At 37.2% G+C, this 13,810-nt stretch overlaps 1 long non-coding RNA gene across 2 annotated transcripts; it reads right to left on the bottom strand.

Moving 5' to 3' along the window:
* Window positions 1–4,136: 4,136 nt before the first annotated feature.
* LOC147790511 (uncharacterized) lies at window positions 4,137–8,243 on the bottom strand. 2 transcript variants are annotated; one of them, XR_015422625.1, is made up of 2 exons: window positions 7,886–8,243; window positions 4,137–4,510 (listed from the first exon to the last, which is right to left on the bottom strand). It is a non-coding gene; the product is annotated as an uncharacterized LOC147790511 (long non-coding RNA). The 2 variants fall into 2 exon arrangements; XR_015422624.1 differs by having other exon boundaries at window positions 4,137–4,502.
* Between the last annotated feature and the right edge of the window lie 5,567 nt (window positions 8,244–13,810).

Genomic DNA, 13,810 nt, shown 5'->3' with positions numbered 1-13,810 from the left:
CCTGTGTGTTGTTAGGTCGATGTTCTAACCAATTGAGCTATTCTAGCTTTTGATAGACTAAGCTTCTCCACAATGATATGTCACGAATCTGTCTCTGATACCATTTGTTGTTTGATTGAGGAGGAAAACATAGACGAGGGAAAAGCCAAAATTGATTGAAGAAGAAAATAACGGAAAACACAGGAGAGAGAGAAAATAGTTTTATTCTGAGCGGAAGACTAGATGGATTGTTTGTCATTCAATTGACATATTTAAATACAACCTATCCTAAGAATAGAGAAGAAGATGACAACTGAATTAAAGTCATTCCACGCAACGTGTGAATCCCACTAACTTTCGGTTAACTAAAAAATAGTAACAAAAAAAATAGAAGTCATTTTTAACCTAGGGATTTATCTAACATAGTCTACTTGGACGACATAGTGGTCTACAACTCCACCATGGAAGAGCATCAACACCACTTGCAGTTAGTTTTCAAAAAGCTGAGAAAACACCAATTATATGTGAAGAGGGAAAAATGTGCGTTCGCGCAACAATGGATCAACTTTATTGGACATGTAATAGAAGTAGGCAGGGTAGGTATGGAAGAGAAGAAAGTCAAAGTCATCACGGACTGGAAGATCCCTTCTTCAGTGACAGAAGTGCGCTCCTTCCTTGGGTTAGCAAACTATTATTGGCGGTTTGTCGAAGGATTCTCGAAACGCGCAAGTCCCTTGACTGAACAACTAAAGAAGGGAAACAAGTGGAGTTGGACTCCATGTTGTCAAGAAGCCTTTGACAACTTAAAGAATGCTATGATAGAAGGACAAGTTTTGGGGATTGCCGACGTGAAGAAACCCTTTGAAGTCAGATGCGTCAGACTTCGCCCTAGGGGGCGTCCTACTGCAAGAGGGATACCCCATTGCATACGAGAGTCGAAAGCTGAATGTGGCAGAAGGAAGTACGCAGCGTCTAAGAAAGAAACAGTCCATATGCCACTTCTTTGAGCAACCCAAGTTATCATCAAAACAATCGCGTTGGCAAGAATGTGTGGCCGAATTTGACTTTCAGTTCGAACAGAAGCCAAGTAAAGCAAATCAAGCTGCAGATGCCTTAAGTCAGAAGAGCGAACATGTAGCTCTGTGTATGTTAGCTCATCTACAAGCAAGTAAGTTGAGCGGAATGATACGAGAAAGTATCGAAGAACACCTTGATAAGAATCACGGTGTTCTAAATGGACCTATTGTCAAGAAGATTCAAAAAATGTCAAGAAGATTCAAAAAATATGTAAGATATGTAGATGAATGTAATTTAGATCTCAGATTGAGACGTTTCCCTTAGAAATCCAAGCATCATATTTGCCATTTCTAAGTTTCAAGCAATTCTTGTGGTAGAATTACACCCGAGCTATTCAAACAAGCCTTGATCAAGTTAGATTCTGGAGTGACTCAATTTAGAACAAGGTTCCAAATCTTGCTTGTAGATCTTCGATCGTAAGAGGTAATCTAATTCTAGCCTTATCTCTTGGTTGATCCAAATTTCGTATAAGGAGGTGTTAATTACTTTGATTCAAGGGTTCGTGCTAAAAAAAAAGCTTGGATCATTGGGCTGAGGATTAGGGTTGCCTTATCACACCTAGCCAAAGACCCAGCTGCCCAGCCCTCATGCAACTAGCAAGAGAAGGGAAGACTCGTCAGTTTTAGGTCGAGTACTATTTACTCTTCACCCAGGGAAATTGTCTTTACGTTCCTCGTTCGGGGAACCTAAGGAGACTCCTAATTAAAGAATGTCATGACACAACGGGTGACAGAGAACCTATGCCCTCCTAGAAAGGGGGTACTATTGGCCGAACCTCCGCGACGATGCGACACAGTTCACCAAAGCTTGTCTCATCTGCCAACAAGACAAGGTTAAACGAAACAAAATTACGGGACTGTTAGAACCTCTACCGGTTCCTTCCTGACCGTGGAAAGTATTTCTCTAGATTTTATCACACATTTCTCTAGATTTTATCACACATTTCTCTAGATTTTATCACACACCTCCCCAAAGTAGGAGACATGGAGTCCATCTTGGTTATAGTCGATAGGTCCTCCAAATATGATACATTTGTCCCAACTCCTAAGTCACGCTCTACTGAAGCGACCGCACACCTATTCTTTCGACTTGTAGTTAAGTTATGGGGCATTCTCACTAGCATTGTCAGTGACCGCGATTCGAGATTCATAGGGATCTTTTGGACTGAGTTGTTCAAGCTATTGGGGTTGAGCCTAAATGTCTCTTCAAGTTATCACCCCCCAAACTGATGGACAAACTGAAAGGTTCAACAATATGCTTGAGAAGTTCTTATGTCATTTCATTGATGCGCGACATAAGAACTGGGTATAAATGTTGGACGTTGCTCAGTTTAGTTTCAATTGCCAACAAAGATCATCGACAGGAAAAACCCCTTTTGAAATAGTATGTGGTAGATAACCACTCATGCCCCATGTTATTGACCATCCTTGTGTTTGGAGGAGCTCCCAAGCATACAACTTCACAGAAGAGTGGAAGCAAACCTCTGAAATAGCATGAGCGTACTTGGAGAAAGCCTCATGAAGAACGAAGAAGTGGGCAGACCAAAAACGAAGATCATTAGTGTTTCAAGCTAGTGACCAAGTTCTGATCAAGTTGAGATCAGAACAATTTCAATTTCTTGGGAATAGGGACTAGCGACTAGTGCGAAAATATGAAGGACCAATTGAAGTCATTGGAAGGTTGAAAAGACTTCACATCGTCTCAACTTATCGACAAGGATGAGAATTTATCCCGTCATCCATGTAAGTAACCTAAAATTGTATCATCCAAACGATGACAACCATCAACGCAACCAAGTTACACGACCTCCAGTTACGATGAAGGACTAAAGTAAAAAGGAAGTAGAAGAGATTTTGGCCGAGCAAACCCATCGCATTGGCAAACCAAAGCGCAACTTGCTGGAATTTTTAGTTAAGTGGAAAGAACTTCTAGAAGAAGAAATCAGCTGGGAACGTGCCGACGACCTGAAAGCCACACCTCAGATTGCAGAGTTTAAAGAAATGAGACATTCGACAGGTGCATCAACCAATTAAGTGGGGAAGCATGTCACGGTCATGCTTGTCCAAGGGGTGTTGCACATGCCCTCATGCCCGTTACACGCCGAAACCCTTGCCTTGTACTACTTTACCGCTTTCATTTATTGCTTTCATGTTGTATTATTTCCTTCTTGTTTTCTTTAAAAGTATGACGTTTCAGTGAGATCATGGCTACGCCTAGTAGACATGAAATGCCTCAAATTGTATTATAGGGGGATGCAACTAGTTATCAAATTCTCCCTACCCGAAATGTTATATATTGTTAAGTCGTTGTTGTTGCCTTTTTGCTTGCATGCTATATAACACAACTCTGAATCTCTCTCTCTCATTCTTACTTTCAAATTTTTTTTCTAAAACCTCTCTCCCCCGCTTTCTAAAATCTTCTCTTGAAATCGGGACTTGAGGTTTGTATACACGTTTCCCAACCGTAGGTAACGTGATCTGAAGTTGGCTTCACTCACTCAGTGCTGAGAGTGAGTGTCACACAATCGTCAAATCCGTTGCCTCGAAACTGCGATTATGACACTCGGCATGATCAGCATCAACATCGTAGCGTATGCGTCCATACCCATCATCATAAAAGGGGAAGTATCCTCGTGCTTATGTACAATAGCTTACAAAAAATGCTATCATAGACTTTTTATAGCGTTTTTTGTATGTCGTGACAGCCCATGTTATTAAAATTTTGGGACATTTTATTTGTAGCTATAATGAATGCTATAATAGAGTATGAAGTTATAGCTTATATACATTGTTATGTAAACATTTTATAGCGTTTTTATTAATAATATTATATGTTTAATATAGCAAAAATATTGTGCTATCCTTAACTTATAATTGCATTTTTTTAATGCAAAAATATAATATTTATAGTTTTAATTTTATGCTATAATAAAGTTATCTAGTAATTTATAATAATTATAATTATCCTAAGAACATTTTCATAGCATTTATTTTTCATGGTATACATTTGAAATAATTATATTGTAATAAAATTTAATCCAAGTACTCATTATTAACTAAACACACGTGAAATACATAACATACTAAATGTCACGACTTGAATTCATAATCTATTTACATTACAAATTAACGTATTCAATAATTTTCTAAAATAAAAATGTTATTCAAATGATACAAGATAAAATATTCTCCACTATTTGGATTGTTGTTCAACTATGAATCAAGTCGAGCATCTCTACACCTCTAAATCTTCTCCTACCAAAACCACTTTAAAATTCAAAACAATCATAAATAGAGAAAAGTATCCAAGCAAGTGACTCTAAATTCATAGTTGAACATCAAGAATCTCAAATAGAGCAACCAATTCCGATTGAACTTACCTAAGTACATCGGAGTCTCCTGGTGCGAAATTTCAAAAACCTCTTCTCTCTACTTATCGTCATCTCTCTAAACTTCTAAAAGAAGATAATTAGTAACATAGAAGTAGATTGAAAAAAAATGAAAAAAGAATTTTGATGTCCCATGAAGGAAAAAAGTTGTGAAATGAAATGGACAAAAACCAAAAGATGAAGTGGAGAGAAAGGAAAAGGGCCGGATGTGAGTTAAAAAAAATTGTACAAAAAAATATATCCCATGATGTTCAATTTTTCATAGCCTTTAATTCAAAATGTTATATTTAAATGATGATGTGATGTTGTATAGGATGATGTGATAATGTTATGTGATGACGTGATGACGTTAGATGATGATGTGATGATGTTATATGATGATGTGATAATGTTTTGTGATGACGTGATAACGTTAGATGATGTTATATGATGACTTGATGACGTTAGATAATGATGTGATGATGTTATATGAATGACGTACTTGGTATGCTTGATGCACTTTATGGCAATGTGATGAGTATGATAATTGCATGACGTTTACCTTAATATGATGATGTTTTCCATATTGAGCATGCTATATGATGATGAGTGCAATATTGCACAATGTCGTTAGATCGACATAGGACACAACCCTAAGAGCATGAAAATGATATTAATATAAATATCCACGAGTATGTGTTACCTAGAGTAACAAAGGGATAAGACTAGAGGGTTGTGTCAGAAGAGACGTTATGATGAATTTAGAGGGACCTCATGCATATTGTATGTTCATAAGCATAGGACTACTTCCCGTAGAAGTTATGAGTTCAGACGCACACAGTACGATGATGAGTACGAATGCGCACAGATGAGGGTGTTCATGAGGCGCATGACACTATGGGGTTCCGCTGACCTCCAAGTATCGCTACAGATTAGCTTGACTAGAGGGTCCAAGGGGTGTGCGAGCGCCTTAGGGATTCACACTCGCACGTGTGAGTCGTGTGTAGGGAATACACATCCAATTTGTCCGAGACTGGAGGCCACCCGTATGATGATTAGAGATAGGTCCCTAAATAATGATTGCATGTGTTTGCATTTGCATGACCTCCTATAGTGGGGCCACTTACTGAGTATTCTTTGAAATACTCAGGCCGTGTGCCACATCATTTTTCAGGTAAAGGCAAGGCACACATGTACAGAGGACAGCGACATCGCGAGCAGAGACTGTGGCATGTGCATATGGTAGACTCATATTTAAATTCTTAGGCTTAAGTTAGAATAGTTTGTTTTGCATTTCATTGTTTTAAATTATTTTGTATTTGTTTTATATTTTATACATTTCAGTATTTCGTATTTAAACACGTAAGACCATGGCTGTGTTTTCCAGAGAGAAATTGTTTTAAGCATTTTTCGAAGTTTTCATTATAAATATATGAGAGTTACAATTATCAACAAAAGTGGGTTGGCACGATTCTCACATGGTTTGAAAACTCGAAGGTTACAATCATCTAGTTCTTCATTCTCACCTGGTTTGTAATCTCCAAAGTCACAATCGTCTTGTTCTTCAGCCAAAATACTCATCCTTAACTCTGATGGATGACATAACTCTTATATATTACTGCTTTGTTATGCTTTGCTTCGAACCAACTATCTACTACCTTCACCTTTATATAGACTTATGGGTACCCTTCCTTCTTCCTCTTAAACTCCAAACATACGAATTAACATATATTATTTTTATGAATCTAATTCTTATACGGGAATAGTGCTTTCTTTAGCTGTCTCAAACTATCAAGCTTAATAGATAGTTTCGAATATAATTAAATTTAGTTTAGGTCTCTAATATATTTATCACTAATTCATCAATTTTAATGTTTTATATTGCCTTTAATACATTCAAACTCATCCAAATAAAGTCATATATTAACCTTTTCTTTTTCGAGTTTTCTAAATAATTATTAAAATGTCATACAATAATCTAATGACAAAATTATACTATATATATAATTATGTACTTTTCTCCGTTGATTAAAAATTAAAGTGATGGATGTTGTTTATTTTATGATACAACTCTTTAAAAGATTACTTTATATTCTTTGACTAAAAATATCTAAATGAAAGTAAAAGATTATTTTTTAAGTAAAAAATCTAAAAGAAATTAAAAGAATTATTTGGTTAGGTAAAGGGTTGGTAAAAGTGTTTTCTTTAAAATATAAATTTTACTTTGAATAATGCATAGACTTTGTTCCAAAACTTTAACAAATTCTATTACGTTTAAAACTCTAAATTTGAAAACACTTTAACATCACGCTCTTTCGAATAAGATCTAGATGTACGTATGAAGTTATTAGTTTAAATCTAAATAAATTTTGTGACTTGATGCTTGGAGTGAGCTTGGTTAAAATTAGTGTTTGGAACATGTAATTTTAAATTCATTGTAATATATATCATATAATATAAATTATGTAAATGAACACTTTCCTAAAATATTTTATCTTTTAGATGAAAAAAAAAAATTAGTGTAACTTTCAGAAAATTTGAGTTTTTTTATTTTTTTTATCTTTGGTTATGGTCTAAATATTTTTTTTATTTTATCTTTGGTTATTTTTTTTATCTTTGGTTATGGTCTAACTTTCAGGAACGTGTGATGTAAAATTATTGAACTTATCATACTTTTTCTTGTGACTGAAGTTAAGGTTTCATAACTATTTTAAAACTCAACATTCTAACTCTAAAGTTTGAGTTTGATAATATTTTCGTCACTCTTAATTTTGACGCGTCAAAGACGGAATCTGACTAACAAACCTTCTCTTTTCTCTCTCTCTTCTCTTCTTTTTCTTTTCTTTTTCTTTTTATTTTCCTCCTAGATCGATCCCCTCAAAGGTGGTGTATGCGGGGCAAAATTACCTCTTTGCCCCCAGTAGACTTATACCCAAAATTTTCATCAAATCGCCATTTTTTTTTAATTTTTCTATGCTCCTTGAGGTGTCTCTAGCATTTTTTTTTTCCTTTAGTTTGAAAATCACGCTCTAAGAACCCCAATGAAATCCAGGAGCTTGTAAAATTTAGGAGGATGCTTGTCACAGGGAAGTGTGAGTTTGTACCTATTGGGCTCGGGGAGGAACTTTCGTCCTCGAAAGTTGGATGTTCCTGAAAAAGTTTGAGGTAAGACCACAACTCGGCTCACACTCAAGCAGTCCATACCCAAAATAATATCGAAGTCCACCATGGATAGCACAATCAAGATAACCTTAAACTCCTAACTAGATATCGTCACTCTTCCAGCCTTTACTCTATGGGTAACCTATAGCAATTTCTATGACGGTATGGATACCAAAAGTACATTCTTTAGAGGTTCTAATCCTAACAATGCTTGCTTAGAAAATCCAGCAAAAATAGAAGAGTGTGTAGAACCAGAGCCAAATAGAGTGAATGCGAAATGCCTGAAAACGGGTAGCATACCTATTACCATAGTAGCGGGTTCTCAACCATCTTGGCTGCGATGGCATGGGCTACTGCTCACCCTTGCTGCTATTGTCGACCTCCTCGACATCCTTAATTTTGAGCGGCAGGTCGGTTCACCTCAGGTGCATTTCTATGGGGACAATCAACAACTTGGTGGCTTGGCTTGCCACACCCAAAACATCTACGCAAGGCATAACACTCTCCTTCATGAACCTTGTTGCATTTGGGGCACGGTACCTTATCCTAATCTGCGGTCCATCCACGTTGACCTAAACGTCCACTAGTTTGCCTGTCATATCTATGCCCATGTCTATTTGCTTTCCTCTCCTAACCTGAAATGGGGGCGAGGACGAGGCTGTATCGATTAACTTGTCCTTCACACAGTGCATATCCATTAATATATCAAACCATAAGGCAGAAGCATATGTTGGAGGATTGTGAGCCACAAAAAATTCTTGGATCTCATCCTTGAGACCCACAATAAAGCGATTGGTTCACATTTTTCAGTGCTGAGAGACTCAGAAGCAAAACGTGCTAATTTTTTTAATACTATATTATAATCCTCCATTTATCTATCCCCTTCCAATCAGGTCATTGTTTCAATAGGGTCACTATGCACGAGTCCCATGTGCAGGGCACACGTGCGGGCAGTGGTGTGCTTCGAACCCCAATTGAAATAGACTTACCCTTAGAATTTTTTTGGGCATTACACGTGGTGTGCAGGGATTGGCAGTAGGATTTGAGTTGGACCATGGGTCACTAGATCGCTTTGCGACGTGTGGGTCGATTTCTAGATTGGGTCGACTTTGGATCAGTAGTTGAACGCATGTTAGCACACGACGTCGACTGCGTTTCTCCACTGCGTGCCCGACACGTGTCTCTCCAGTTGTGAGATGACGCCATGTGGCCATCCCATTTTGCCTGAATTCAATAATTTCTAGATTTTGGTCAAATCACATATCAACCCATTTTTTTAGATTTTTCTATCGTACAATTCGTAACTTAAATTAACTCAATTCCTTCGTTGAAATTCAAGACCTCAAGTCCACCTATCCATATACATTTTTCTTGAATTCTTTTATACTCACAGACCTTAAGAAATGAGTTCGAGCATTAGAGAACTCAGTTTCTTATGAAAGTTGGACGGTTCTCGGTCTCGATTGTTGACACTATTTTTGGCCGAGTTTTCTCACAAAATTTGAAAGAATCTCACCTAAAGTATTGTAATTTATTATTAACACCATCATAAAAAACTCACATATCTAGGGCGAGATCCCGAAATAAAAGAGGTCTCAGACTTACCTTGCAATCATGCCCGTTTCTTGCTAGAATGAACGATCCAAACACTCACACCGGTCCTCTTGATCCTTTACGTAGATTTGGAGGGAGACATTAGATTGAAAGTGCTTTGATGTTCAAATTTGAGCATAGTACCCTCCTTCCTCGCAGGTCTGTCCTGACCCGTCAAGGTGTTGTGTGGGGAGCAGAACTACCTCTATGCCCCCGGTTGACTTTGACCAAAATTTTCCATCAAATCATATGTTTTAAAAAAATATATATTCTAAGCTCCTTGATGTGTCACGAGCATTTTTACTTTTGCACCGATTCGAAAATCATGCTCTAAGATCTCCAATAAAATTTAGGAACTCGCAAAAGTTGGGAGAATGCTTGCCATAAAGAAGTGTGAGTTTGTACTTGTTGGGCTCGATGTGTAACAAAAAAACTCCATTCGAGAAAGTTTGAAGTCCCCAATTGAGGAGCTTAAGGCTTTAGGACATAAATTTGCCTTATTCTACATTGGCGAGATTCCAGTTGAGTTAATTTTAGATTTTATGTTGCTCGGTAATTATGGAAATTCCATGTAGTTCTTAGTATCTAATATTTTCCTTCTCTCATCTTGAATTAAGAGTAATGTGACTGGTGAGCATATATGCATGGTCTTAAAGCCTTTTAACAATGACGAAACTGAAGCTACTCTATCCGCACAATGGTGATTTTGGTCCATTTTACCAAGATGAGGTTTTTTATATTTAAAAGTACTATTTTCTCATGCTATTTATCACATTTTATTATATGTTATAAGCTACTAGGATAAAATGCAAAACAACTTATTCTTACCTAAGTCTAGGAAATGAAATATGCTTCTAGCCTATGCACGTGTCATGGTCTCTACTTTGTGATACCACCGTCAACCGTACATGGGTGTCTTGCCTTTACCTAAAAAGGGATGTAGCACACGACCTTAGTAGTTCGAAGAATACTTAGTAAGTGACCTCACTATAGACGCCGTGAAAAAGATGCAAACACATGCAATAATGTTCTAAGGACCTATCATTATAACATCCTAGGGGTGGTCTCCAGTCCGAACTAAATTAGATGTTTAGTACTTCTCTACACACGACCCACATGAGCAAGCGTGAATCCTCAGGCAGTTCGCACCCTCTAGACCCATCATAGTCGAGTTAGTTATCCATAGCAACTTTCGGAGGTTAGCAGACCCCTGAGTGTCATGTTTAGCATGATCACCATCATCATTGTAGTGTACGCATCTGTATTCATGATCATCGTAGCGTACGCGTCATTAAAACGTATTTATGATAGAACCCTAGTTTCGTCCTTATATTACTATTAGCAATATACGTGCATTAGCTTCCTATCTTAACATCATAAATAATCTTTTGTAAGGTTGTGTCCTAAGTCAAGTGATCGACATTATGCAATATGACATTCACAACAAACGACATGTATCATCATCATCCTACATCGTTATCATAATGCTATTGAAATACTTCATAATCGTCATAACACATCATCATACATCATCATATAACTCATGCATGTCATCATACATTATAGATCATACGTCATAACTATAAAGCATAAAGAACATGTGTCAATGCCATTAGGCATGTGTCCTCATACAACAAACAAGTATCTAGGCTATCTTATAGTAAGGCCACTTACTTGATAGGCCATAGACGTCACTCTCCCTAAATTTTAATACATTAGCTCTCGTTCCTTGAAAGCCACTCCAAGTGTCTTCGTTGTTCGTTTCCTATTAGGTTGTTCATCGCCCTTTGTTAGTATTCACAATTGTAACAAAATTCATCCTAACATTGTGAAATAAGGTATTATAATCACCTCTATTACCTTAATAAGGGGCAAAATTAGCTTCAGAAGGATAAAAAAACATAGGGGTCGGTGTCCAATTTGTAAGACCGAGACATCTTAGCCATTTTTTAGTCGAACGACTACGCGAAGCCAAGCCGTTAAGCTGGAGGTATTTTTCTGTAGGCGTGAAATGTGTCACCAAGGGAGAGTGATGCGTCGCAATACTCTTCATGGGTCGAGGTGCAGGTTCGGGTCAAGTAGTTTGGGTATGTGGGTGTTGTAGGCGTGGGCTGCTGCAGGTGCATTGAGCTGAGAGCTTGGTTTGGGATTCAGGTTAGTGAGCTACAGGTCTGGACTGGTAGTGCAACACTAGGCCAAAACCAACAGATAAACAGTGGATTATGGGTTGAGTCCAATCCGAATCAATATCTGCGGATTCATCGTCTTCGCTCGACTCTGTGATTTTTTTTTATTTCATTCTCTCCTTCCTGCGACTGTTTCCAACGTTCTCCTCATTGTTTTCCTCCTCTAGCTCTTTGTTGGACCCTCTGATCCTTTTCCATGGAGTCTCGTGGTTTGTAGATGCCTAAATTGGTAGGTCAATCTTCATCTATTGCTACTAATGACAATAGACGTTGGTGAGGCACATAAGCATACCTTAAGTGGTCGTCCAATCGTAGGGGATTTCTTTCACACTGTGAGTCAACTGTTTTAGGCGTCGGGTATGTGGTTCAAACTCGCTAGAAAACGTCTCGATTTCTCTCTATGGTTTTTTTCTTTCGTTCTATGTTGTAGGCGCTCGAGGGGTATATGGGCTACATTATTTGGAGGGTCATGGGGAGCACTATATGGAGCAAGGGGTGTGTCCTTATCTGGTGGGCTAGAACTTTGGCATTAGCCAAAATTCTCACGTCTATCAGCGATTGACACTCTCTTTATTTTATTATTTTTACATAAACGGTACGTTATCGTATGTATCCCTAAAAAGAATTTTCATAAATAGGATTTTTATGTTACGTTACACTATTTCATAAATAGGATTTTTATGTTATGTTACGCTATGTACTATGTTATGGCATGCTATGCTATGTTGTATTATGTTATGTTGTGTATTGGACCATGATTATAAACTATGCTTTTGTATGACTATGCCATAATCTAGTGATACGTTGTGAAGATAATTGCCTAAAATGCATTAGCATCTTTAGACCATTCCATAAAAGCTATGTTATGTATGAAACATTTGACAAGAAATTTGTATGCAGAAATCACAGACTCATTATGTTAGAGATGGATGGAGATTCGACTTGCATAATAAATCTATGCCATGATTATAAGTTATGGGGACCTCATGCATTCTTGTGTGTCCTATGCTTCGGGATACATAAAAAATACTTGACATTCCTTTGATGATTAACATACATGGTTTACCAATGTTTCAAAAGTATAGAGTGAATATGCTAACATAGTTTACATGGCGTGGCATATGGAAATTCATGCATTATACAACATTGATATCACAACATAGTTCAATAACGTAGCAAAATTATATCATAAAACAACTCATGACATAGCATAACTTGTATTGTAACATAAACAATCATAAAACATGACACGAATAGAGGCCATAGAGTCCGTGTCATTCATATATCACACAACTCATCCAACCGAGTCAATAGTAAAGCCACTTATATGGTTGGTCTAAGCTAGAGTCACTAATTTATCCTTAGTGCTAGTTCGTATCTGTCCATCGCAATTTAATTAAACCTACATGGGCACATGACATTAGGTTAAGGCATAATAAATGATTTAATTCCTCTATTGATATTAATTAAAAATACTTTTTTGCTAAAGAGTAATAAAAATTGAAAAAAAAGTGATCATGCTAACCTCAATGCTTCCAAAAGTGTCAAAAACGACTTTAGAATGAGCCAAATGGTAAAGAGGGTATGAAATAGTTCTACGGGGTCCAAATTATGTAATTCGAGCCAAATAAGCCAAAAAGGAGCCGACACTCAAGAATGGTGCAAGATGCAGGTCGGGTCGAGGTATGGGTCATGTTTGAGTCGAATTACAGGTTAGGTCGTGGATTAGGTCTATTTGGGTTGTGGATCAAGTAAATTTTGGTCGTAGATCGGGTCATATTGGATAATAAATCAGTCATTGGTTGGGTGCTGGGGTTGGGTATGGGGCCGAGTGAGGATGGGTTTAGGCTTGACGTGCATCGAACTATGTAGGAATGGACTATGGGTTGAGCGGTGGATGTGGGTCGGGTTTGTGGGTATGTGAGGGTTGTTTCGAAGATGAGGAAGGTTCAACTCCAAACATAATGTTTGGGTGCAGTTCCTTTCGAAGTTTAGGTTCGAATGTGATTTTGATTTCGAAGAAAAACTCTTTTTTCTTTTCTTGATTTCTTCCCTTATTTCCTTTTGCATTTTCTCTTCTTTTGACCTTTGTTTACCGACAATTTGTTGCCCAATTCTTGTTTATTTTTGTCCATGTTTTTTTACAAATAAAAGGTGACAAAAACTTCCTAGAATTGAAAACTTTTCGTATTTATTTCTCTAGCCAAAATTAAAATAATCATAAAGAAAATTAATGAAATTAGACGATAACGAGATATTTAGAAATCTGACTTACCAGAATGGTCTCTTCTAACAACGATCTCTTGTCTACTGATTGAATCTATGTAATATTGTATCTCGATCCTGTCTTCCCCTTTGTAATAAATGTGAACAACATCGTCTTGTATTTTGAAATATTTTTGTATCTAGTTGTAGTGTTGTCATTCTTTAATTTGATTTAAAATTT

The sequence above is a fragment of the Cucurbita pepo genome, chromosome 10 (assembly GCF_057944985.1).
Source record: "Cucurbita pepo subsp. pepo isolate OVF chromosome 10, ASM5794498v1, whole genome shotgun sequence".
NCBI lineage: Eukaryota > Viridiplantae > Streptophyta > Magnoliopsida > Cucurbitales > Cucurbitaceae > Cucurbita > Cucurbita pepo.
This window is presented reverse-complemented; position numbering and strand designations above follow the sequence as displayed.